A 27437-nucleotide genomic window follows, 5' to 3' on the forward strand; every position below is an offset into this window, starting at 1 on the left:
TTTTCTTTTTATTTTTATTTTTATCTCATTAGATTCATATATTTTTAAAATTCAATTCGATCGTATTTTAAAAATTTTAAAATATATTGTATTTCATGAAAATATAGATCCGTCAATTGGCCAATGTAGAATATTCTATGATATCTATATAAAATATATATTTAAATATATATTTTTGTACGGATATCGTAAAATATATACATTGGTCAATTGATTGTCCAGTTTGGACAGTTTGAGAATTGCATTTAATTTTATAGATAATTACATTATTCGAATGATATGCGGAGGGTTCGAGAAAAATTTCGGACAGTATTTTTCTTTAGTTCTCCTCACACATTTTAAGTCGTGTAGGGAGAACTAAGGGAAAATACTGCCAAATTTTTTTTTGATTTTTTTTGCGTATCGTTTAATTAATGTAATTAATCTATAAAATTAATATAATTTTTGAATGGGATAGGATCTATCTGTACCTATTTGTTGATGATATGATGCATGTATCATGTAAATCTTTTAAAATGATAAAATAATTAATAATATTAAATATTTTGATTTTGATTTTATCGTAGGTTTCTCTGAAAAAATGGCCAGTACTCGAGTTCGTGTACTATTGTATTATGATGGCATGATACAGAATGATGAAACTGGTGTACAGTACAGTCACCCTGCAAATCGGATGATTAGAGTATCTTCATCATTATCACGTCAAGAATTATTGGATCATTTATACAGCAATATTCCTGTAGACAAAGAAAAATATGAAATAAAATTGAAATGAAAATCTCCTAATCTGTCGGGGCAGTTATTGCAGAGCAAATATATCTTGGTTCCAATTGATGACGATGAAGATGTCGAAGAAATGCTGACATTTCCTTTGAAATATTCAGAATATCGATTTTTAGAATTATATATTGAAAAGAAAGATGTACCAAGTTTTGGATGCCATAGTCGGCTTTTAACTCAAGCGGACAATAATGTTTGGCCTTCCTCACCTTTCGTAACTCTTATGGTGCAAACCGATAGTGTTGAGACTGTTTTTGCAGAACAACATTCCACTACTGTCGGTCCTAGTTGTCTAATTATTTCGAGTCCTATAGTGACTTCTCCTGTGTCTTCTGCTATGGTGATTTCTCCTTTGCTAGATGTAGTGGTAAGTACGGGAGATGACACTCATATAGGAAACGATGACTGGGTAGTCGGTGGAATAAATTTTGATAGTCTAGGCTTTGAGTTAGATGAAAGTGGAGATGAAGACTGTTTGATAGATGAGGACAGTAGCAGTAATGATGATGATGGTGAAAATGACAATGATAATGAATATGTTTGGGCTAATATTAATGTGGAAGAACCTCAACCTCATTTGCACAAACCTCCATAATATTTTAACGATATAAATTTAGATGATGGTGGTTGTGTTAGTGCTGGTCGAAGATTGAATTCTAACAATCAGTTTTGGGACTCCTCGATGACTGAATTTTCTAAAGGTCTAATGTTTGAGAGTAAAGATTATGTAAAGAGAACTGTTGATCTTTATCACATTATGAAGCATCGGACATACAATGTAGTTCAGTCGCATTCGAAATTATGGTCCGTACGATGCGCATCATCAGATAATATTCAAAATTGTAAATGGAGGCTTCGTGCTGCATTGTTGAAAAAACATAGATATTTTCAAATCAAAAAATATGAGGGTCCTCACACTTGTTTATTTACGGGATTGAGTCGAGACCACAAACATGTCAGTGGAAGGATGATTAGCACATTAGTCCAATATATTATTGAGAAAGATCTCGGTGTTAAAGTTGAAGCTATTGTGGCAATCATTAATGATTAATTTCAATATACAGTGTCATACAGGAAAGCATGATGTGGAAAGCAGAAGGCATTGGTTGATATTTATGGAGAATGGGAGCCGTCTTATGCTAAATTACCCTATTATATGGCTGCACTTCAACATGCAAATCCCGGTACAGTTGTTTCATAGAATTTTTTTCAAACTGTGAATTCCAATGTCCGAGTTTTAAATTATATTTTCTGGACTTTCAAACCATCTATCCAGGGTTTTATGCACTGTCGTCCTGTAATCAGCATTGATGGCATGCACTTGTATGGAAAGTTTAAAGGTAAGATGTTAATTGCAACAGGAATTGATGCAGAGAATGGGATATTTCCATTAGCATATGCAATTGTGGATGAGGAGACGACTACAAGTTGGAGTTGGTTTCTTTTCCAGCTTAGAACACATATCGTTAAAGATAAAAATGGAATATGCTTAATTTATGACAGACATCCAGGTATATTAAATGCCATCGCAGATGAGTTTATTGGATGGAGTCATCATGTGCCTATCACCGATACTGTTTAGGATATATCTGCGGTAATTTCAATACTCATTTTAAAAATGTGCAGCTGAAAAGATTAGTATGACGAGCAGGAAGCGCTCATCAAGTTCGCAAGTTCAACTTTATCATGGGTAGGATCAGAACAGTGAATGAAGAGGCTTGGAGCTGATTGTCCGAGAAAGAAAAGGAGAAGTGGACATTGGCACATGATAATGGCCTATGCTATGGTGTCTTAACTATAAATTTGTCGGAGATTTTTAATAGTGTTTTATGAGGAGCTAGAAATGTGCCAATTACAGCTTGTGTTTAAATGATATTTTATCGTCTTGTAAAATACTTCAATACGAGACATGCCCAAGCCTTGCGATATGTAGAGGAGAATCCAAATAATTTTTTTACTCTTCATATTGCAATTAAGATTGCGGAAGATCAAGTTAAAGCTAACCAGCACCGAGTAACAGCATTCAACCTTCAAAGAGGTATATATGAAGTGCTTACGAGGAGAGCAAGCACAGGGTTACGAGGTGGAGAAAATTTTCATACTGTTACTTTAGCTGAAAAAAAATATTCTTGTGGAAAGTGGAGCATGTACAAATATCTATGTTCACATATTTTAGCTGTGTGTCAAGAAATTACTGTACATTTTAGTAATTTTGTGGATGATGCATATACAATTACAGCATATATGAATGCTTGGAGTGGTGGCTTTAATCCATTACCATATGAAGATTATTGGATGCATACACATATGTTCAAATTATAATTATAATTTTTTTTATTTTTTATATTTATGGCTTCTTTACGATACTTTTTATTTTTTTAATTTATTATTTTTTTGATATTTTTTTTAAATTTAATTTTAAATGGAAAAAGTAAGTTGAAATGATATTTTTTATTTGAATTTAAATTAATTTTTTTTAAAATTCAAAATTATATCTAATATTTTTTTATCATTTCTTTCTCATCTTTTCTTTTTTTATGATATATTTTATTTCTTTAATTTTTAAGATTTTCTTTGAAATATTTTTTTAAGAAAAAATTTTAAAAAGAGAAAATAATTTGAAATTATTTTTTTTATTTGTATTAAAATTAAAATTTTTATTTTTCAAATTTAAAATTTATATTTTTTTCTCATTTTTTTTCATTTTTATCTTTTTTGGCATTTTTTTAGGTATTTTCTTCCTTTATTTAGAATATTTTTTAAAAAATTAAATTTAAATTAATTTAGTTATTTAAAATGATATTTTTTTATTTGAATTATAAGTAGAATTTTTGTTTCTTAAAATTTAAAATTATAAATTTTATTTTTGAATTAGAATTATAATTCTTATTTTTTTCAATTCTATTTTTTTCTTTTTTATGGTATTTTTTATTTTTTTACATCAATTTTTTTCTTTTCTTCAGATATTTTTTTCAAAAAATAATTTGAAAGAGACAAAATAATTTGAAATGATATTTTTTATTTGAATTAAAGTTAAAATTTTTATTTTTTTTTTAATTTTAAATTTATAATTTTTGTTGCCCAGCTATGCAACCCAAGAAGGGGGGTGAATTAAATTTTTTTTAAAAAAAATTAAACTTAACTTACAACTATGAAGATTATTTAACAATGAGCAAAATAAGTATGGAGAGTGTAATTTATGCAAGGTGTAGAAGTTGGATACAAGAATGTAAAAGGATAAAAAAATTTAAAAGGAGAGCAAGTAAGCACAACACAAACAAGAAGATTTATTGTGGTTCGGTGCCAACCTTGCACCTACATCCACTCCCCAAGCTCCTACTTGAGAATTTAAATCCACTAGACTGTATTCAACCCGAATACAATGTCGGAACCTCCGACTCTAGCTATCCCAAGCTAAAACACTTATTTTTCGGGTACAAGCCAATCCAATACAATCCGATTCAAGGTTTGGATCAACCTTTCCACGTTTTGGATTCCTTCCAAAATAAAATAAACAACTCAAAAATAGAGTATAGGAGTTAATCACATAAAAGTACAGATGTAGCTCCTTTAATGAGCAAATAATGCTTTAAATACACTTTACACAATTAGAAGGAAGCTCTTTCTGATTTCCTCAAGGTGGTTGGAGACTTGAATGAGCTCTTGAGGAGTTGGTGAACTTGAAATAAAAGCTTCTTGACCTTTTTAAGTGGGCTCTTGCTTAGGGTTGAAATGAATGCTTGAAGAAACTTTTTCAAATCTCTTTCTTGTCTTTGATTCCCTCCTTTAAGTGCCTTTTATAACTTCAAATAATGGTGGAGAGTAATCTGGGCTGAAATAGAGCCGTTAGAGTACATTAAATGAGCATTAAATGCAATCGAAACGGGTTAAAAACTAGTCGTTACGAAAATTTTCCGTCACAGGGGTCGACTCATAGGGTCGACTCATGCTCATGGGTCGACTCATGGGGTCGACCTTTGAGGAAAAGAGCAGAAAATGACTGTTCTGTAATTTTGGCCTGCAGAGCAGCAGATGTCGACTCATAGGATCGACTCATGCCAAGGGATCGACTCATGGGGTCGACTCACAGAGTGTGCCAGCCAAAAATTTTACGTGCCGTTCAGTCCTTTTAGCCATGAGTCGACTCATGGGGTCGACTCAAAAATATAAACTTGATTTTCTTATAAAATACACTTTCAAAAATATTGACATTGCCTCCAATAGATTACACATCTTTTGTTCTTGCTCTTGAGGCTTCCGAATCAGGTCTGATAAAATTATGATTTTATCCCTGAAATATAATAAATCTTTTTTCAAGTCAAAATCATTAGTAATCCCCTCAAATACTTTGTAGTCATCAAAATCAATTCAAGGAGCAATAATTTTTAATTAAAATTTTTATTTTTTTAAATTTAAATTTATAATTTTTATTTCTTTCTCTTTTTTTTCTTTTTCTATGATATTTTTAATTTTTTAATTTTTAAGATTTTGGTTTAGATATTTTTTTAAAAAAATTAATTTGAAAAGAAAAAAATAATTTAAAATTATCTTTTTTATTTTAATTAAAAATTCAAATTTTATATTTTAAATTTCATTCAAAATTAAAATTTATATTTATTTCTAAATTTAAAATTATATATTTTATTTTTTCCCATTCTTTTCCATTTTTTTAGTTATTTAAAATAATATTTTTTATTTCAATTATAATTAGAATTTTTATTTCTTAAAATTTAAAATTTAAAATTTTATTTTTCAATTAGAATTATAATTCTTATTTTTTTTCAATTCTATTTTTTCCTTTTTTTTCTTTTTTTAATGGTATTTTTTATTTTTTTACAATATTTTTTTCTTTTCTTCAGATAATTTTTTTGAAAAATAATTTGAAATGGACAACATAATTTCAAATGATATTTTTTATTTGAATTAAAGTTAAAATTATTATTTTTTTTTTAATTTTAATTTACAAATTTTTTTTCACATTTTTCCTCTTTTTTTCCTTTTTTTATGCCATTTTTTTTCAAAATTTAATTTAAATTAAAATTTTAAATTTTTTTAATTCAAACTTATAATTATATAATTTTTCTATTTTTTTCATTTTTTCCTATTTTTATGAATTTTTTTAGGCTATTTTTTTTATTTGTTTGAAATATTTTTTAAATAAATTAATTTGAAATTGGGAAAGTGATTTGAAATGATATTTTTTATTTTAATTAATTTTAAAAAAAAAATTTCTTTTAAATTTTAAATTATAATTCTTATTTTTTTCAATTTTTTTAAATTTTTAATTTTTTAATGGCACTTTTTATTTTTTTATTTTTTTTAGCATTTTTGGAAAGAATTTGAAATGTTGTTTTTGAATTAAATTTTAAATTTTTATTTTTTTAAATTCAAATTTATAATTTTTATTTCTTTTGCATTTCTTTTCTTTTTTTTTTCTATGATATTTTCAATTTTTTAAATTTTTAGGATTTTTGTTTTGATATTTTTTAAAAAATTAATTTGAAAAGAAAAAAATCATCTAAAATTATCCTTTTTTTTTCGAATTAAAAATTTAAATTTTTATATTTTAAATTTTGTTCAAAATTAAAATTTTTATTTATTTATAAATTAAAAATTTAAAAATTTATTTTTTTTCCATTTTTTTCTGATTTTTTTTCTTTTTTTTTGAGAAAAATTTAGAAAATATGTTTTTAAATGGAGTTTTTAAAAACGCCACTTAAAATGGTATTTTTTATTTTTTATTTTTTTGGACGATGCCTACGTGAAAAATATGTGGGTCACGTGGCTTGGAGAAAACATCATTCAAAATGATATATTTTTTTATATTATTTTTATAAATTAATTAGAATTTATATTATTTAAATAAATATTTTTTTTTTTTGTATTATTTAGGAAAAGGACTTTGAAGAAGCCACAGGAAGGATGGACAAATTTTACTAGAGTTTGGGTACCCTATTAGAGGAGCTTTGCAGGTATCTGTATGCGCAAAAGAGCGAGCCTTGTTTCGAAGTTTGGGCCGGGCCTAGTTTTTCTCAAAACACGTGTCCCTAGCGAAGAGGATGTTGGCCTATTATCCCAAACCGTCAACAAGGATGTTTTGGGGCGGACCGAGCTGGCCTTGACCAGGAGGCCTTTGTGCCGAAGTTGAACGACGGACAACCGCAACGGGGGGCGGTGTTGTTGGAGGAGGATGCCATGCCGCCAGTGACAATGTATTTGCGGTAACTCGACGGTCAAACAAACTTCTCTATGAACGACGAGGTGATTGTCACAACTATTTAGCAATTTTAGCCTGTCACTTGTGATATGGTATAAAATGAGCATAATGACATAGCATAACTAGATCAGTCTATTTGCAGCTGACATGGCAACTCAAATATACTTTAAATGCTCTAAGACAATCAGATTGGGACCATTCTTGATAATCTAAGAGTGGAGGGAGACGAGTAGATAAGAAGCAACCGATCTTTAAGATCATATTTATTAGACATATAATCCCAAATCTTGGACTGATAGATAACTCAGTGCCTGCTTTGAGTCAATTTGTATTCTCTCACCTTAGCTGATGATTTTCCCATCCTATGCAGAAGGACATCATCTCCATTGCATGCTGAACTTTTAGATGGTTACAATGCAATCCTAGATAGTTTTAGATTGACCTCAAGCAATTAAGATATAATTCATAGAAGATTCAAGATTTTAACTACAAATAAGCTGTGAGCTCCTACAAGGAAAGTGCATCTTTAGTACTGGTATTATTACAGCTATTGCCACAAGGTTTTGGAAGATGGTAGATGTGACTGGAGACGAGCATCGTCAGAGAATCAGGATGCTAAAAGGAACCTACAAGGAAAATCCACTCTCGTCAGGGGTGTTTCAGTAGGGGACCCTCTGATATTTAAATTAGTCGAAGCTTTCGAAATAGTAGAGAGAAAAGAGAGATGATTGCGAGAGAGTTGGATGCCTCTCTCCTCCTTCCAGTTTAACTTGTTTATCTTGGGGTCCTCTTCGTATCTCTTTTATCTAGAGGTTGAGCCCATAGGTTGTTAACCAAAATCTGTAAATCTGTCAGGCCTGATTTTTTAGGTTGTTGGACCATGTTCTGATCATTTATTTGGAGAAGATCTGTCCGTCAACTATAGAATCAAGGTTGTTAGTTATGGGTATTTATCATGGGTTTCACTTGGATAGCCAATCGAGCTAGAGGTTTGAAATGGGTGTAGGGTCTAGATCTTGAGTCTGCATCTGGTGTGGCCTCCCCAAGTTGATTTAGACACTTACAATGGGAACGGTTGATCCGGTTGGTAGATCATCTCTACAATAATAGCTATTGCAGCTAAGCTCCTTATTCTTTCTATTATCTTCATCCCCATCTCTCACTAAAAAATCCTTATTGATTTAAGCATCAAAGGGTCTAATTGGAGCCAATCCAATGAGTTCTCTAGCCTCTTTATTATCTTGCAGATCCATGGAAATAGCCGCATCATCAATTCGGGGATCTGCAGCAGCAAGTTGGTTACCCATTATGGATATAATTTGTTATGATTGCAATTCATGATGAACTCATCCTCCAAACAATTAGATCCCATTTTTTTGTCGATAAATATTATGAAAAAGTAGGTCCACTCTTTCATTGACCAATTTACCCATGTTTTTACGTTTTTTAAGATGTGTAAGTTATTTTTCATGAATAGCATTTATCAATAAAATGAGAGAAAATTTTATCCATCTAGAGGATGGATAAATCATTTTTCTATCAACTAGTAAAATAGATATTTAATTTTATTTTTTATTCTCATTTCAATATCTTCATCGTTCAATGTTCAATAACTCAGTCATCCATCTTCTCCAAATCTAAAAAGTGTAAATGGTATTATGAAAAATATGGATAAATTCTAGCAACTTATGTAGGCAAGTAGTAATGTAAAGAACGTGAGTAATCAATTTTGAAAATACTTTTCAATGTATAAAAAAATATAGATAAATTATTTTTTTATCTAAATATTATCTGAAAAATATTTATTTAAAAAAATATAGATTTTTTAATAAATTTTTTATCCACAAAAGAATAGATCTTTAATGGCATCATGGAAGGCCCCATTTCATCAAAATTTGAAATATAGTGTAATTAGAGAATTCTTGGCAAGAAACTCCGTTCCAGATCCATGAATAACAATCTGATCTCCCTCTCTTTAAATGTCTCAAAATGTGCACAGGCTATGATCCTATTAATCATGGCTATCATGTCAAGATCAAATGCATGACGGTCATCCAATTAACGGCATCCATAACAAACACCTTTATGGAAAAATCTCTAGCAATGTTTAAGTTTTCAAATCTTAGTTATGAACACTAAATTCATCACCGAGACATCTCAATCTAGACCAATCTTAACAATATAACGATGCACGATCTCCTGTAGTCTAAAACGAGCCAGAGCTATAGATCATTATGCAAAAAAAAATATGAAAGGTTGCACTGATGGTGTTTCACCAAACAGTTTACATGCCATATTAGGTTGCGATGGTGTTTCATCAAACAGTTTACATGCAATGTTAACGGTCTCCACCTGATGGTCCACGGGGAGAGCGATAGAACTCCTCCTCCTAGCAACCCCATCCCTGTGCAGTACTAAGTCGAGATCCCAAGGCATGCGGCAGGCGTAGGGTGGCGATGGGCCGGCCGACGACCGAGAGCTGCAGCCGCCAAGAGCACCGTTTCCTTAGTGGACTTTTGGGCAAGCCCGGCCCGGCCCATGAAGCAGTTTATGCATCTCTAGCATGTCATCGTGCTTCATTCTGTCCTTGAGAAATTCTTTGTGTACCGTAGGTGGTGTAGAATGTGTACACCATCTACGGTGATTGGCTCATATATTGGATCGGGATGCGATGTGCGAAATTTTTTTTTTTCTTCCAATCCTATGCATGAGCCAATCACCACGAGCGATGCACGTGGTTCCGCACCGCCTCCTCCAGTGCACAAAGAATTTCTCTTCCGTCCTCTCCTTGGTTGCTCTTTTGCCTTTTCCATGGTGAAGCCATGGGTCCAAGAGTATTAATGCAGGTCCAGCTAGGCCGTTACATCTTACCCCAAGTATTTTTATCTGGTGAAATTCTTTGTGCACCGTGGGTAGTACAGAACTGCACGCGCCGCCCATGGTGCTTGGCTCACACGAGGCTGGAAGAAAAATTTTTTTTTTTATGCACCGCATTTTGACCGGTACATAAGTCAATCATCACGGACAGTGCATACTTTCTACACCCCCGCCCGACAGCGTGCAAAGAATTTCGTTGTTTTGCTGAACCCAAGTCCAATTGTGTTGTATGGTTTCCAAAAGAGGTAAGCCAACGGGCCAACTATGGGCCGAGCAACTAGCATGTTAAAAAGGCTGGGCCCATAGTGTTGGGCCTGCACGTTGTCCAGAAGAGCACACTCTAGCTCGCCTGTCCCCAGTCCAAAAAGACCAAGGCAATGCGAGAAGCCCCGTTTCCGTACCACGGGGCCTTTTGGGCCGCAGTAGAAAAGCAAAAAAGAAGGCTAGAAAATAGGCTTTGTAAGATGCTCCTCTTGAGTTCCAAATAGGCGCAAACTAGAATTAATGGATTTCAGAATTGAGTCCTGCTACCAGATTGTAGAAGTGTCATCAAGAATGTTGAGGTCCAGTTCTAATAGACTGCGTAGGGCCTCAGTTTCGAATACCACCTTTTTGAGGATGTAACAATTAGAACACAACTTGGCTTAATGATGACCGTGAAGGATTCAGTCCTTGCTACGTTGTGTGAAATATGAGAATGGTGTTGTTGATCGTTCTTATTTTTACTAGGCCCAATATGCTGCTATTTACACCCATTCTAGGTTCTCCACACATCTCATCGATTCAGAAAGAAATAGCCTTCCTTGGGCCTGTGTAATATTAAGACTCGACCTCTTTCTGGACATTTGCGTTGTTTAAAGAAACTTAGTCACAAGCATGAAGGGAGCTAATGGAAAACTAGAAACCAAAGCTAGTCTCAGTCATCTTATTTAAGTTGGAAGGAAAAAAAAAAAAAAAGGGAAGGGATGCGACCTTTCATATATATTTTGTAGATGAAGGGGCATTTGGATGCAATATAACATAAGAGATATTTTTAATTCGTCTAGAAATTGCTAGTTACAATTTTATACAAAAAGATATTTAGAATAACCCATAAAATTCTAAAGTTCACAAAATTGGTAACTTCTATCTTATTTATATTTTTTCAGGTTCACAGCATGCACCTCTATCATCTTACGGACATGCAATTCTGAACTTCCTCTATTCATCTCCCCCTTTTGTTTTTCCCTTGAAAGCGGAACAACTCTTTTAATTTTTTCCAATGTTGACTTAAGGAGCACACGAAAAATAAGGTTATTGAAATATAACCATAAAAACCTCAGCTTTAAAATTTCTTATTCATGCACATATATGTTTGTTTGCCCAATAGAGTCGAAATCATTTCATAAAACAGTTTCCCTCGTTTCAAAAGTTCATTAATCTCCATCCTAGCTTGTACCAATGGTTTTATGCTCATCTTCAAAGTGGGAGCAAATGCTTCAAGAAGAGCAGTATGACGTTAATTTTTTAACAAATAATACTAAAATAATATATTCTTTCGAAAAGAAATATCACGAGCCTGGTGGGCGCCGGTCTGTTAAGAGTGATATGCATTTGTTTAGCAAGACAAAGACTTCTCAGGGTTCTTTATCACACTTTCACTGTCTATTCTTGACCAAAGAACATTTCTTCTACCATCTTCTATCCTCAAGTGGCAAGAAGGTGGTGTCACATTGATGGAGAATGGGTTGAAAATTAAAACTAGATTACTCCCATTTGGGTGATGCTTCTCCTTTCACCTATTCTTATCATTCGGCAAACTCTTATCTTTTCTTAGAGCATGTTTTGTTGTGGTGAGTTGGATTTTAGAATGAAAATAAAAATGAGCGATTTTAGTATGAAAACGAAAATGAGCGATTCTTATCCCAATCATTCCCATTTCATTTTCAAAAGAGTATAGAAATATCCCGATTTCTCGTAATTCAATCCTATACTCTTCTCAAATTCAAATTCTATTTCGATTTGCATTCTGAATAAAACATGCCGAGGGGGGGGAGGCACATGATAATTTTAATTTTTATTCAATCTATTTTGGTTCGGACCCCAACCGCGAACCAAATACACCCTCAAGGCCGGAGTATTGGATTGGTCCTGCAAAGCTTTTTATTTTTTATTTATTTATTTTTTGACGCTATGGGCCACCAGCCATCCACGCGTTGGCGCACCAACCGGTGCCCTTTGGGTATTGCAAAATGGAGGGGCCCACTATCTTTAACTAAGTTATTGCATGCTTGCATAAGAGAGGGTTAAAAAAAAAAAAGAAAAGGATTGGAAAAGAGTCGCCTGTGAAGGTTGGATGCTTGGGGGATAGTTTCTGGAGTTCATCATCTCTACGACATGAAAAGTAGAGAGGTTTGAGTGATCCTATCCCTCGGATGGGTGGCCCAATGAGGGGACTGTTCAGGTGGTTGAGGGAATCACGACTTTAATCACAAAATGACACAGACATTGAGAAGCTGCACCATGTGGAGAGGATAATCTAGTCTGACTTAGTAGTAAGTAGTAAGATAATTTAATCTTTACTTAGTTGGGTGTCTCAAGAGATAAAATGGTCCCCGTGAAGCATGAGCCAATGCCCTAAACTTATGGGATGACGGCACTTCACATGGGCGTAATGAGGGCATAATCCATGGGGACCATCGGAAATCTCCTGCAATGCTCACCCATCTCATGATGTAAGGTTAAAAAAAAAAGAAGAAATCTTTCTATCTTCTATCTTTTCGGGTCCAAATTAAATCAATCAGACAAGTCATTCCATCGATCACTTCCCAGCTTCCGGACTGGACCTCCAGTTACGATCAACCTGAGAAAGAAACCCAACTTGCCGTCGTCAAGTCATATCATGGCCCACAATGTCGATTTGTTGCTTCTGCCTGTCCACAAAATCATAAATTGACGTCACAAGGTAGTTCAGATCTAAAATTATTATAAACACAAATTTTTTTTTTTTTAATATTATTTTTTTAAATTTAATTTTAAATTTAATTTATTCTTCAAAGACAAATTCACTGTAATAAAACGTGGCAGAATCGCATGTTCAACATGCGATTTCAAAAGTAGCTGGATTTGAAATTGCATATTCAGATGAGGTGGCCTGCTATGGTGGAGAATTTGAAATTTAGATTAAAAAATAAAATTATATATTCAACATCCGATTTTATTTTGGTTTAAATTTTTCAACATATAATTTTTTTTTTCTCCTTTTGTACCGAGGGGAGAGGACGAAAGATGTATGGGGGCTTCGACAAAGGACATGTGGGCATGGGTGGGGGGGGTGGGGAGGGACCGTGGGGAGTTGCAGGGGGACATGGGGGGCTGCGGAGAACGGACATGCAGGGGGCTCGAGGGGGATGGCCCGGATGGCGATGGCCTGAATGTCACAAGGGGAGAGGGAGGCGGCGAGGAGGGAAGGTCCATAGCGGCGGCATAGAAGGCGGTGGCTTATACGTCACAAGTGGGGAGGGAGGCGGCGAGCAGGGGAGGTCTATGGTGGTAGCACGGACGGCAGTTTTGCAGCCTCAAGCTTCCATCCTCGGCGAAAAAAAAAATTGCTACACAAAAAAAAAAATCTGCTACATCCCTCGACATGCCATCGCTACTTCAGCACACCTCCCTACACCGCCCCCATGCCTCCTGTGGCTCGGTGGCCCCCTCCCACCCCACCCCTGCCCCTGCAGGCCCGGGTGAAGCTTGCACCCCGCGGCGAGGCACAAACCCCCTTCCAGCCCTAGCGAAGCCCACACTTTGCCGCTCCTTCGCACTGCACCCAATGCCCCATGCAACCCGACACCCTCTCTTCCCCCGCTTGGCCTCGGCAAAGCCCACACCTCGTGGCTTTGCACGACTACCACCTTTCCCCCAGCCCCGGCAAAGCCCGCACCTCGTATTCCTGTGGCTCCGTGCGACCCTTTCCTCCCCCTCCGTCCTCCTTCGGCCCTGGCACTCGCATCCCATGCCCCCGTAGTCCCTCGTCATCAAGAAATTATTGTATGCAGCAGATGCAAGTTAACCAACTAATGCAAATCAAAGAGCATATGGACGGTAGATAGCGCGCAATCGGGAATTGGTGAAATACAAAGGTAGCATGGTGTGTTATCTATCATGAGATTTAGTCCAATTGCACACAGTGCAAGCACTATGGGGGCCTTCTCACCCCCACCTTGTGTGTCGTCCATCCACACTCGCCCTACGATACCAAAGGAGAAAAAAATTATACGAAATCGCATGTTCAACATGCGATCAACTTTATAAAATCTCATGTTTAACATGCATTTTTTATTTAAATTTTAAACGGACAGTTATTTTGTTTAATTTCAAACGAACGGTCAGAAATGGCATGTTCAACATACGATTTTTAGTTGGCATTCCATCTCATTTTGAAATCGTAGGTTCAAAGTGCAATTTCGCCATATGATTGCCTATTCAGCCCAACTACTATATTTTAAAAAATAAGTTTGGATGGGGGATAGATTTGGAAAAAAAAATTTAACAAATAATATTTTAAAAAAAATCCCAGAAGAAGAACTTGACGAGTGGGGAAAAATCTATTGAGAAAATAGCATTTGAATTCAATAATTATAATAAACTTTGTCCAAAGATTCATGAGCTGTGGTTGAATAGTCCATCGTACATGTTAGTGGACATTTGACCATATATTTTTTTGTTATGTTTGACTTGCACCAGAGAACGTTGCGCAGTATCACCGGCCATCGTTAAAAGTTGGATGGTTACGAAACAAAATAGTTTTATACGTCATATATTATATGTTATTATTGGTAGCCATCCACCTTCTATCAAGCGTTGTAGTGCAAACCACGCACCACAACAAATTCTAGGTCATGGATATTATGAGCTAGTGCCGTGCTTTTAAATTATAACTCATGATATGGTGACAAGCAATTTGCTTTAGGTCATGCGATTTCAAACTTTTATATATATATATATTCAAATCTAGTTTTTTGGTTGCAAAAGATATGGAACTCTAAAATGGAATTGCCACGAATATCTAAACTAAGAATAATTCTATCATTTAATGCGGTTAAGACAGAGAAAGAAGAGGACATGCAAGTAGCATCCTAGTTGAGCTAAAAAAAAAAAAAAAAAAAGGGAGCAAACAGCTCAAGGTTCTCTACGTCGCAAAGTTGGCCAGTGGAAGGGTCCAACAACTATATATAAATAAAAGTGAAGGGCTCTACAGTGCTAAACTTTCTTGGGAGGTACACTGAGAAGTCTTTATTAACAAGAACAAACTGATCCCCTCCTGGCCTGGTACGGCCAGCTGAGTTTTGGGGAGGGGTGCATGGCAGGCATTCCATGCGTGACTTCTAACCCTCTGACTCTGAATTAGTGGCCGAGAAGGGCCGTGTTTTTTTTTTTTTTAATAATTTTTTTATGGGGTGGTCCCTTCAACGGAATTCTTAGTACAACCATGTAGTCCGAAGCGATGCTATAAACTAGAGAAAAGGTGCGATAAGTGATGGTCCCCTCCGTGCGTCTAATCCATGGATTCCAAAGAGCAGGTATATATTAATGAAAAGCTTTGATACCTAACTATATTTCTCTCGAATCCTGGACCTCCCTACCCATGCTTTTTCCTTGGAAAAGGTGATCTATCAATGTCTCTTCACTATAGTAATCCATTAGCCTGCGTAAACCCTGATGCTTCTTGCAAGAATGCCATGGACGCGTTAGCTACTCCATATTTGGAAGATTATATTCCCCTGGCTCCTTGAAAGCAAGAGCTTGGATATTTTTGCCTTGTGCGTTGGCTTTAGGCCAAGTCCTGGGTCTCCCTTGGTTACAACAGGCGACCATGGCATTGACAATAAGGGCATGCAGGCGCCCACACTTGCATTTCCTTTATCCCCACGCCATGGCAAGTAAATGATCTCTCAAATTGACCCACTTGCACAGTTAAACGAGAAAACAACTTGTGGTGTTGATTCATTCGCTTGTCATATTAATTTTCAAAGAAATATGTGCTGTTGACACCGGAAAAGATGATGATCTTACCTACCGCTTTCTATTTCTTTCTTCTTCCCTTTAACATTGTTGTATGTCTCTTGATTAAGGAGTTGACTTAAAACAAATGCGTTGTACGAAGATGCCAACACCATCAATTTGGACTAGTCTTTTTTTTTTTTTTTCTGGTCATCTATGGTTGTTATCAATTGATAAAACATTGCCCTATCTGTGTATTTATTGACGAAGACTTAACAAAATTAAAACCCTTCAATAATGATTCTTTTGGGGGATTGGATTCAATAATATAATATGAATTTTCTCTCTCATGATAAATTTAAAATTTTAAGTGATAAATTTAATTAATTATGTTAACTAACCAATTGATCCAGAAAGCTTAAACTTAGAAGGATAGAGTTGACAATATATCAAACTTAACTCCCTCCGTCATGTGCCTCCCGGACCACATATATGAAGGGATATTCAAACCAAGATAAATCAAAATTAGGATATTTGGTAACTAGGGATAATTCAATAAATAACCGAACTTGAGACCTCAAAAAATTGGAGCTTATAGAGAAAGAGTTGACAATGTATATTATATATCAAGGTTAAAAAACTATCTATGTCAAATTTTTCTAAGATCATTATGAGACTTCTACCATCAACTTTTCTGCTTTTTAATACTTTCCCCACTAATAGTGTTACATATTTATGTATGTACTACAAATTTTTCCAAGTTTTATAACAACTCAAATTGATACAATCTTATACAGCAAGATATCGCTTGCAAATTAAAATAAGCTATCTCTCTATTGCAATCCCATGTCCCTAACTGTGGAAGATTGACCTTGTTTTTCAAGTTGATGAGTATAATCCTTCATATAAGGCAACAAGCGAAACTATCCCTGCTCGTTTCAGGTAAATTGTCTTTCTGCCAACATAAATTGTTTTTCTCGTTAAAAAATATATTTTGGTGATAATGATGTTTTCAAATTTGAAACTAGTTTCTAATGATTTTCTAATTTTGTTTTTACAATTTTTGTCATGCATTTAAGATCATTTTTCATTAGCTAGTTTCTATGTGCTACCATTCATGATTCTCACACGTTGCCCATCAAGATTAATATAATCAAATCTGAATCACGCAAGCTTTTCTCCTAAAAGTGGAATGTTTTGATTATCGATACATTAGTTTTATAGCTGCAGATGGTCAAGATTAGTAGTTAGGTCTTAACAACTGAACAACATGATAGGCTTAGGATTCCATGGTGTGGTGGGAGAAATAGAGGATAAAAGATAAGGCTTCCGGTCCAAGGTCTCGCATGGAAGATAAGACAGAAATGGTGGTTTATAACTCTCCAAAAGCTTATAATAGAAACATATATGTTAAATGTAAATAAGTAACTATTATTGGAGATCTAGTGCCACATATTGGTTTCTTTATTTACAAACAAGATGGTATGATTAAAATTAAGCAAATCATAGTTACATATTAGGGACATTGGAGAAAATACTTAGAATAAAAGGTTCTGGGAATGGGAAAGATTTAGAATAAGGACTTGTTTGGTTCACGGGAAGTGGAGGGGGAAATAGCAATTCTTGAAAAGCGGAGAGGAGTTTTCTTATTTAGTTAGAGTTTTAAATGGAGAGTGAACGGAAAATGCTCTTCTCATGGGAAGATACTTTCCACATTTCATGAAAAGTGAAAATCCATGAAAGAGATAGATTTGGGGACTTCCCATGGGATGAAAATTAATGGCCATTTTTTTTTCAAAAATATCATTTTATGATTTTAAATAAAAAATAATGATGATGATTTTATAAATATATGATTGTGGAGTATATAAATTTCAAAATTACCATTTAAATATTATCCTTCTAAACATTAATATAACATAATATTTATAATAATATAAATATTATAATATATTAATATTATTTTAATATTTATACTAATATAATATTTTTTGTTAATATTAATATAGTATTTATATGAATATATTAATATTTATATTAATATATTATAATATTTATATATTAATTACTAAATTTATTATATTCAAATATTACTATTATATTGACATAATATTAATACATATATATTATTATTAAATTAATATAATAAATTATTATGATCTAATGTTATATTATATTATATTTATATTTATATAAATATAATATTATTATTTATATAAAGTTTTGGAGCAAAAATATTTTGTCTTATATCTATTAAGGGTATAATTGTATTTTATATAATTTTTTTAGGAAAGTGGATGTTCAACTAAATATAAGACACTTTGTAATAAGTCACTTTTCATGGTCAATTAAATATGTCAAAGTTATATTCTCAGAAAATAACTTTTCAGAAAGTTATTTCTTGAGAAGAAAAGTTCTTCTCGTGAACCAAACGAGTCCTAAAATATTTTGGAAACTAGAGTAGTGGTCACTATTTTGCTATTGCTATGATATATTCTATTTATAGACACATAGTTACAGAAAGATATAAATGGACAGTTTTACCCAATTGATCGATTTGAAAAAAGATTATAAATTCAAAATTCAAATTTAAAATGAAAAAGAAATGGTAATCATATCTATATATCCTAAGATTGAAGAAATGGTTGCATGGCTGATAATTGAAATTTAAATTTAAAATACAACTGAAATGGTAATCATGTTAGTATATCACCGACGATTGAGGCTGGAACGTTGCACACGAATCAAGTGTCCTATCAAAAAGGACCCTGGACATTGGGATTAAGGTGAAAGATAAAGATGATACAATATCTAGGATTGGAGGGGTAATATCTTGCTTGGGATTAGCTAACGTGGTAGGGTCTTATGTCAGGAAAACAAGTGGGGTGTTTATGGACATGAGGTGGTGGGAATTATAAGGGAAAAAACTAGGTTACAAAAGTTAGGTGCTGGGTATAATGGAGGAAACATGGTGTCAGTAATGAATACTTGTCGAAAGTCGGTGAGGTGGGTGGTTACGAGGGAATGCTTTGATGGATGATCCAGATTGGAGTGTGGAGATGGGAGGCAAGACTTGGTGCCATCTAGTAGGATCAAGTGGCAGGCCTTGATTAAAATGAAGTCTGGATGTATGCAAGTGGCTGCCCTCAAAAGTACATGGTCATAGATTTGCTATAGGAGGTTGTGTAAAACAAAGCATAAGTGGCTTTATGTGTGAAAGCTTCTTTTCCTGGATTGCATAATGTAAATTTGCATTTAGGTTTTCTTTTTCTTGGTTAAATATTTGTAAAAATAATGAAGAAAGGATTGTGAAATTAGAAGTGATATTGCAGTTCTCTATGCTAGAAACAACTTTCTTTTTGAGAAATTTGCAATTAAAACACTTGGATCATAAACTCATTTGACAGCGAAACCCTCTCATCTGACAAGGATGGACCAACAACTAAATTCTTGGTTTAGCGACCAACGGGACTATATAGTGGGAACACAAAGGCCATGCCATGATATGGACAATGATGAAAAAATATTAACATTTTATTGTCCCGGATATAGATAAACTAAAATTTTTGTGTTTAGTCCATGGTGTATCATAATAATAAAACTTCCGACAAGTTCTGAATTATCCGCAAGCAGTGGGACACTGTTATTAGCTAGAAAATTGGTAATGAATTTGTCATGTAACAAAGAAAAGAAGGTATGTGTATCAATACCAACAGGCTTTTGTTTGAAGGAGAACTATATATTATTTGTTCTTTGACGCAAAGAACTATGCGTTCTTGCTACGTGACGAAGTAGGAGTATACAAGCAAATATGACAATTGCACGACTTATCAAACTAAGAAAACGACCACTCTTGAACACCAACTCAGATGCAGTTCTCCTGTTTATGTATAGGCTAGTCTGAGACCCTTGGGACCAGGCTTTAGGTGTGGATTTGGCTTTATTTATAGGCCGGTAGCATGTAATTTTCATTTGAAGCAGAAAGAGATAAAAATTTCTCCGTGTCCGCTTTGATGATTGTCAAGATAAACAAATTCAGATCATTCCCTTGAATTTTAGTTATCAAAATAGTTATGTGAAAAAATTCCTATTTCTACCATGTTCTCACATGTATGTGGCAAAACTACCGATGTTTTGGAAAAAAAAAGTTTTGTCAACGTTTATGTTATGTGTTTCTCAGAGAGATTTTTATTTTCAATCATTGACTGATATGCATTTGGCAAAATTATCAGTGTCTTAAGAAAACAAAAGATTTGTCAACATGTATGCTATGTCATTCTTTCAGAAATAATGATATCCACATGCAGTGCAAGCATATTGAATTGTCAAAACGACCTTGAATCTTTGATTATATTTGTGCGAGCTTCCTGATCTAGATACTGGTCACCCTATCTAAAATATGTAAAGCCTTTTTTTTTTTAATAAATTAGATTTATTAAACCAATCTATAATAAATACATCCACGGCTATCAGAAAATAATATATTTAACAACTCAAAAAGAGATATTTGTTGCAACCATCTATAAAGTAGATCCTGTATAATTTACAACACATACTGCCATCTTGTTTGCTGCGCCATTAGCTTTTACATACACAAACATTTAAAATTTTACAATATGAAACATACAAAATCTTTATAGTCCGAAAGCTTTGCAGGATTTAGACTTTTCAAGTTCATAATGTACAAATATTTCATTCTCCAAAAAGCAGATATCGTTTTCATATAAATTTTTGTTGGTCAATGCAATTCCTAAATAATAATTTCACTAAAAATAAAGGAATATGAAGCAATAGAAAAAGTTTCATAAGTCTATCTTATTATGATGGCTATAAATCCTTACCATACAAGCACCTATCAATCTACCTTATGCCTCTAAAAAAAGCTTAACTCACATGAGGTCAGACCCGCCGCACATTCAACCAAACCATCATGCTCCACTGCAAATACTTTTCAAATATATATATATATATATATATATATATATATATATATATATATATATATATATATAGTTTATTCGACTCGATCACCCCACCATCAACCCGTATAAATGAATGTTGACAAATTCAAATTAGCCGATGGCATGAGTTAGCTCAAATTTCTTCCAATGTTTCTATTATGATAATGGATCAATCACATGATCGCAGTAGTAAAAAAGATTTTACTGAATTTCATTAATGCACAACCAGTTCTCGACCTATGAATAAAAATCATTCTGTCCTATGTGATATTTGTTGCTGTATGGTTCCAGAGATGAGATTGATGCTAAATCGAGCTAGAGAGCTAAGAGTTGTTTTGACGTGAATCGCTAGTAAAATCTATAAAAAAAGTTTCAAAATCGTGGGGTGCCCTTCGGTTAGGACCATCCGATGCTTAAGACAGCCGGGGCCTTGAGAAAAAGATAGTGAAAATGGAGAAGTAAAAAGCAAAAAGTGAGAGTTTGTGAGTGGAGAGAAGTAGAATGAACTCTAAGCAGAGAGAATTCTGATTTCTCAGGGAGAATCTTGATAGAATTTTATCTCTGTGAGTTCAGACTTAGTTTGGATTTATCTTTCGAAAAGTATCTTGTCCCTTTTTTATAGTAAGAGCGTGCTTAGGCCTTAAGAAAATTTGTTAGGTTGTTAGAGATTTGTTAGACTGTTGGAGATCTGTTAGGTCGTTTGGTTGTTGTAACAGAATGGCCAGCTATGCAGAGATCGTGGAGCGGCTGCCTACGTGGTAAATGAGTTGAAATAAAACTGAAAGACAGTTATGGCTGAGTTGGATGACAGTTGTCAGATGACCATTCGTAGATGAAGTGATACATCGGTAACAAACCGATGTGGGATAGCTGATATCGGTAGACATTTGAACTGGATGCATTATCTTTGGTGTCGATAACCAGATCAGTCTACAATCGAAGTAAGATCTGATTCAGTTGAGGGAGATCGGTAGATAATCAAGGTGAGCGTTTCATTTAGTAACAGTTCTAGATTAAGTCGATTAGCACATAATACTGAAAAATCAGATCGATATTGAATCGATGTGAACTAAAAGAATTTTTATCTCAGATAACAATCTGTTGCCACGTGTCTAGATGACATTGAGGTTGGATAATATACACAAATAATATTGTTTAAAGGTGATGTAATTGGAAGAAGAAAATGGCAACCCTAGCTGGTAGGTCTGATCATCTTGGTTGACCTATCTATTTAGCCCGATACGTATGCAGATTAAATTCCATCTCCATCAAGCTCATCAACGTGACATTTCCTCAGAGAAGCTGAGCTTGGATTGTTATGAGATAATTTTATTTTTATAATCACTAAAAGACACCATCTCGAGCAAAATTGGACCACACAACCTATGGGGCCACATCAACTTGCTCCTAACTGGTTTCAATCCCACGCCCAGAGTACCATCGGGTCGTGGTCTTGTCGCCCGCGCTCCACGCAGTCGCATCGAATCACCGACTGCGTAGGACCTACCACACCAACCCGGAGACGCAAAGATCAACGGTCAAGATCCACCGTGGAACTCAAATCAGAGGGCTGTGATGGCGGGCGGGGGAAGTGCCGGAGGCCGCAGCCAATCACCAGTCGACAGCCTCCCCAAAAATTGTGTCCTGGTATTGTGCGGTACAAAGGACTCATCATTATTAATTAACAAGGATAAGGGAATGGTTGGGGGGATCCAGCGGGAGAGGAAGTGAGAGAGATTGGCAACCCTCTCCACTCGTATATCATCATCAGTATTCCCTTGCCTCGTCACGGGTCAGGAGCGCCCTCCCAGCGGACACGTGCGACGGAGGAGGCATCGACGCATTATAGAAGAGAGAGAGAGAGAGGGGATGGATTCCGTTGGGATTAAGAAACCCTGGATAGACCGATGGACCGACATAGCGGCATGGGAGGGGGTGAGGATGGGGCCGCTCTCCTGCTGCTTCTGCTTCTATATAAGGAAGGTCGAGGGGAGAGGAGGCACAGCAAAAGAAGATCAGATCTGAGCGACTGACGAACTTCTTCTTTCACAGACTCCCCCCCCCTCTCTCTCTCTCTATCTCTCTGTGTCTCTCTCTGGGGGTGGGTGTGTGTGTCTCTCTGCCTAACCTTAGCCTTCTTTGACTCGTTCTTGAAACGGAAACCATAAGATTTGGGGTCAGTCCTCTTTTTTTCTCTCTCCAAAAGTGTATGGCGGTGGTGGTGGTGGTGGTGGTGGTGGGGGTTGGGGGCTGACAGAAGAGAGTGAGCACACAGCGCGGCAAATTGCATCAGGGAATGCCGTTCCGGTTGCGTGCTCACTTCTCTTTCTGTCAGCTTCTCTCTCGGTGGGAACCGATCGAACCGTTACCTACAAACTCCACCGCCTTTAAGTCTTTCGGTTCTTTTTTTTTTTGGTTTTTTTCTTTTTCTCGGCGACAGGCTAAAATAGGAGCGGGTGTAATAACATTTGATGGGAAAGGGGTTGTTTATCTGGAAGGAACGAAGGCCACGCGTGCAGGCTTTTCTCAAACTCTGAACCCTTTTCGCCTTCTCTCTCTTATGTTTCTGATTTGATGCTGTTGATGATAACGCTTTGTTCTCTCTCTCTTTTTTTTTCCTCACGCTCACCATCTGTAGCCTGTCGGACTCCGAGATGACTGGCTCGCTTCTCTACGGAAGGCGGGATTCCGAGGAACGGTACTTTCTAGTTTCTTTCTATCCATTTGTACATTTTTTTCCCCCTTTTTTTCTGAATTCCTTATTTAGTAATATTGAAATGCCCGATCCGGAGGTTTTCCAAAGACTCCATGTAGATAGGGTTGGAAATTGGTGAAGGGAATGGATGAGGGGATGAAGAATTAGGCGTGGAGTCTGAAAGCGTGACTTTTGAGACGAGATCTGCTTGTTGGGAAGCGGATCGGATTAGGACGAGCCCTCCCCCCTGTGTCCACGGTCCTGGCTTCACGGAAAGATCACTGTTTTTGACTGGTCCTTTTATCTATTCCCTCTCCCGTTTTTACTGCTTTTCCTTCTCTCCCTCCTCTTGTCTCTCTCTTTTTTTGGCTACTCTTGGCAGGATTTTGATCTTGAAGTCCGGAGTCCTGAAACAGATCTCGCCACTGCTATCATCATCACCGGGTAACATCTCATGTGCGCTCTCTCCTCCTTTGCCTCCCTTCTCTTTCTTTTCTTTTCTCTTTCTTATTCGAAAGGCACAGAGAAGATCGAGGTCATTCTCGTTTCCTTCCTCTTGTGTTGTGTTATGGTGTGTTAGAGTTTACAGTGGGACTGCCTCTTGAAGCAAATTAAAAAGAGGATCTTGTTGGCTCCCAGATCTGGGTTGCCATATAGGGTAAGTTTCCTTTCACTTGGACTTTCTATTTTCAGTCAATCTGGAAGTTTCGTATTGTTGTAGTGTGCGTCAACATGGGTAGATATCTTGTTCTCTCTCCCCATTTCTACCTTCGCTTCTGCATTCAAATATAGGACAAAAGAAAGGTCATCTAACTGTAAAAGCCGAAGCCTTCAAAATTGTGTACGAAGAACTGCTGCTCCAAGTTATTGCAAGTCGGTCATCAGCTGAACTTGCTCTCTTGGGATCCACCCTACGAACTGACTTCGAGATTTCTTTCTCTTGGTGCAGCGTGGATTGGATTATTTTTGGTTCTTGTAATATTAAGATTATGCCAGGAAGACATACGAAGCTTCAGCCGCAGCTAACAACGATCGAGGCTGCCTTGTATGTGGGAGGTATGCCAGCTTGCGCTAATTAATTTCTGATTCTACTACGGCTTAGTTCATTGCACCAAGTAAGCCACCATATTTTCATAACATCTCCCACTATATTGATTAGCGGCTTGAGGTAGCACATGTGATGTGGGTAAAATTTATGATTCCTTTAAGAAGCAGCAAAATATCTGTTTAAATTCCTTGGTTTAATTGTTAAGGTCTCTCTCTCTCTCTCTCTCAAAAGGTCCTAGGTATCTCATTCAGAGAGTAGTGAATTACTTGGAGATAGGGATGTCATTCTTGGAGATCCTTCACAGTCATGGGAATTGTTACTTTGCTTTTGAGACTTTGATACCTTGTGGATGGGTTCGAATTGATGTGGATATCTATAAGATAGATTCAGATTTAAACTTGTAAATTTAACAAATAAACTGTTTGGATTTAGATTTCCTGTCATTCGAAGAATTTGTATGCAAATCAAATGAAGATTTCTAGTTGGGTCTGATATTCTTGAAAGAAAGTAGCATGATATCTCGGTGGCGGGTCATTGCAAGTTTTGTTCTAAGCTTGTATTTCAGATGATTAAAGCTTGATGGTCATGGATGGAGGAGTACCAAAAGGCTTTTCTACTTGGCATAAGCATCGTTGTCGAGTAGGTAAGGGATTTCTTGGAGTCCTTTAGGCTTTGGAAATACAAGTTTTGAAGCTCGAGAGCAAGCACATACTTCAAGATATTAATTACAGGTGCTTCCTTGAGACACAGGTATTAGATTTTCTAATCTGCAGGTGGATGCTAGTGCCAATATTATTTTTAAAATTACTTTACATAATGAGCAACTCTAATGCATATGTGGGTGGTCCTCCTTTGGGGTTCCTGAGACAAATGTTATATTAGGCTGCACATTATGTCATATCAGATCTGGACATTTGTGCAGTTCTAATTTCAAATATAAGGTGGTTGTTACAAATAATGAACATTTGATTGGAAGTGATTTATTATGTTGTGCCTGCTAGAGTTGGATTTTGTAGGAAAATATAGAAAGGTTGGGCATTCTACTTACCGTCTTCTTCCCACTCCATTAGATTAATGGAGAAACTGGAGACCCTGACATAGGCATATATTTTGAACCACATCATTGTCTTTAGAGTTGCAAAACAGAAGCAAAATATTTGGGATAAAGGCGAAAGATAAGTTAACAAAGATGACATTGGTCCACAATGACAGAAGATAAAGTGAGAATACAATGATCATGTCGTGGACTACTGAAGGAGATAGAGCCACTGAGGTGCCACATCATCTAGTTTGGCTTTTTTTTCTTTTTTTTTTTTTAACGTGAACAAGATGAAGAAAGGAGCCATTCCTTGGGATTAAGTTATATGCATTTGATAGTTGTTAGGTTCGATTAATTCAAGAAAACAAGTATATTGCATATTGATAATGAAGAGAAACTGAAAGTTGTTCTGATAATATTGAGATTCTCATTTATAAATTAAAGTAGGTAATCAATTTATTTTGATAAGAGGGTTGCAATTTTTTCTTTTTGTTCAAAACTAATTGATAACTAATTGTTTCGATAAGGATAATCTCATATCTCAACCATTCTGCCGATGCCATTTGAGTTCGTTTTATTGGTACTCTCATTGCAAGCCTACTCACGTTTTTATTATCTCAAGAACTATTGTCATGCTGTTCTCCATAATGTTATAGTTTCTGATTCTTTAAGCGCATTCTCATCTTATGCTGACGAGGCCTTCACACCATTCTCCTTCACATCATTCTCCTTAATCATTTGTAATGAATTATATACGTCTTTTGCATTAGCATGAATCTTCCGCCATAATTAGTGCGCCTTATCTTCTTCATGGATCAAGCTGCTTTTGGATCCAAAAATAACAGACACTCAATGCTGTGTTTTTATAAATTGTTCACCACCTCTGTTAGGGAGTGAAATATACAAAAAATTAATAAAGTGTTCAAATTTCTTTATGTGAAATGATGTGGTAAGAGTTGTAGAATAAGAAAAGTTGTCATTAAACTTTTATGAGATTGTCAAAGGAGCATTTATCAGCCTCACAAGAATTTAGGATTTGAGATTTTTAGTCTTTTTGGGGTATAAGTTGATGAACCTATTTGGTTGTTTAATTAATATTTCGTTTAGTGGAGCAATATCATACATGGCGATATAGTGCTTTAAAGTGGAGTTCTATGGGCTTATGTGTCATGTCAGTGAAGCAAGGGTTTTTTTATACGATGACATCCAAACTCATTTAGGATCTTATCATGGCATCAATTTTTAATGCTCGTTTTGGGCGGAACCTCTTAGGATGGAAATTGGGATCCAATTGTTGCTCGGTACATTTCAACTCATGTACATGAGAGATTGTACTGCAACAGGTTAGATGTGTAAGCTACGGAAGCTAGACTGCTACATGTTTTTGAGAATTCTCCGTTCTTTTAGTTATTCAGTGATTGGTGGCGGAATGGTATGGGCTGGGGATTTGTTTCTTTGCACAATGGTTTTGCTCAAAGCATACAATATCCAATGTAATAATAGCCTTCAGATGAAATTCTATTCGTGTTTTAGACTTTAATCAGTAACTTTACTGAATCATTCATCATAAGTTGATGAAGAACTTATGCTTGCTTATTAAGGAATGGAATATTAGACTTGGGGGATATGATGGAGAAATCAATATCAATTGAATTTAGTTGTTGAAGTCCTTGAGATTCCAATCTAGTGTTTGAGTTAATTTTCAGATTTTGTTTCTTTTTTATTAGCTTTAATGAAAAGATCTTGGCAAACATTGATTAAGTTTTGGTGAAGGCTTGAGCTTAATAATTCAGAAGATGTCAAGCTTTCTACGGGTGGTGCTTGATTAGAATCTTGAAGGC

General features: G+C 35.4%; 1 long non-coding RNA gene across 50 annotated transcripts in view; it reads left to right on the forward strand.

Annotated features, from left to right (window-relative positions):
• Positions 1-22512: 22512 nt before the first annotated feature.
• LOC140853380 (uncharacterized) overlaps positions 22513-27437 on the forward strand; it is a 38084-nt gene continuing 33159 nt past the window's right edge. For 5 of the 50 annotated variants that reach the window (XR_012136387.1, XR_012136383.1, XR_012136390.1 and 2 more), the window contains exons 1-3: positions 22518-23965; positions 24090-24167; positions 24302-24565. This is a non-coding gene — a long non-coding RNA (uncharacterized lncRNA). Of the gene's footprint in view, positions 24168-24301; positions 24566-27437 lie in introns of all 50 variants that reach the window. The other 45 variants (XR_012136385.1, XR_012136386.1, XR_012136393.1 and 42 more) reach the window with 25 other exon arrangements.

This window comes from Elaeis guineensis, chromosome 1, assembly GCF_000442705.2.
Source record: "Elaeis guineensis isolate ETL-2024a chromosome 1, EG11, whole genome shotgun sequence".
In the NCBI taxonomy this organism is placed as follows: domain Eukaryota; kingdom Viridiplantae; phylum Streptophyta; class Magnoliopsida; order Arecales; family Arecaceae; genus Elaeis; species Elaeis guineensis.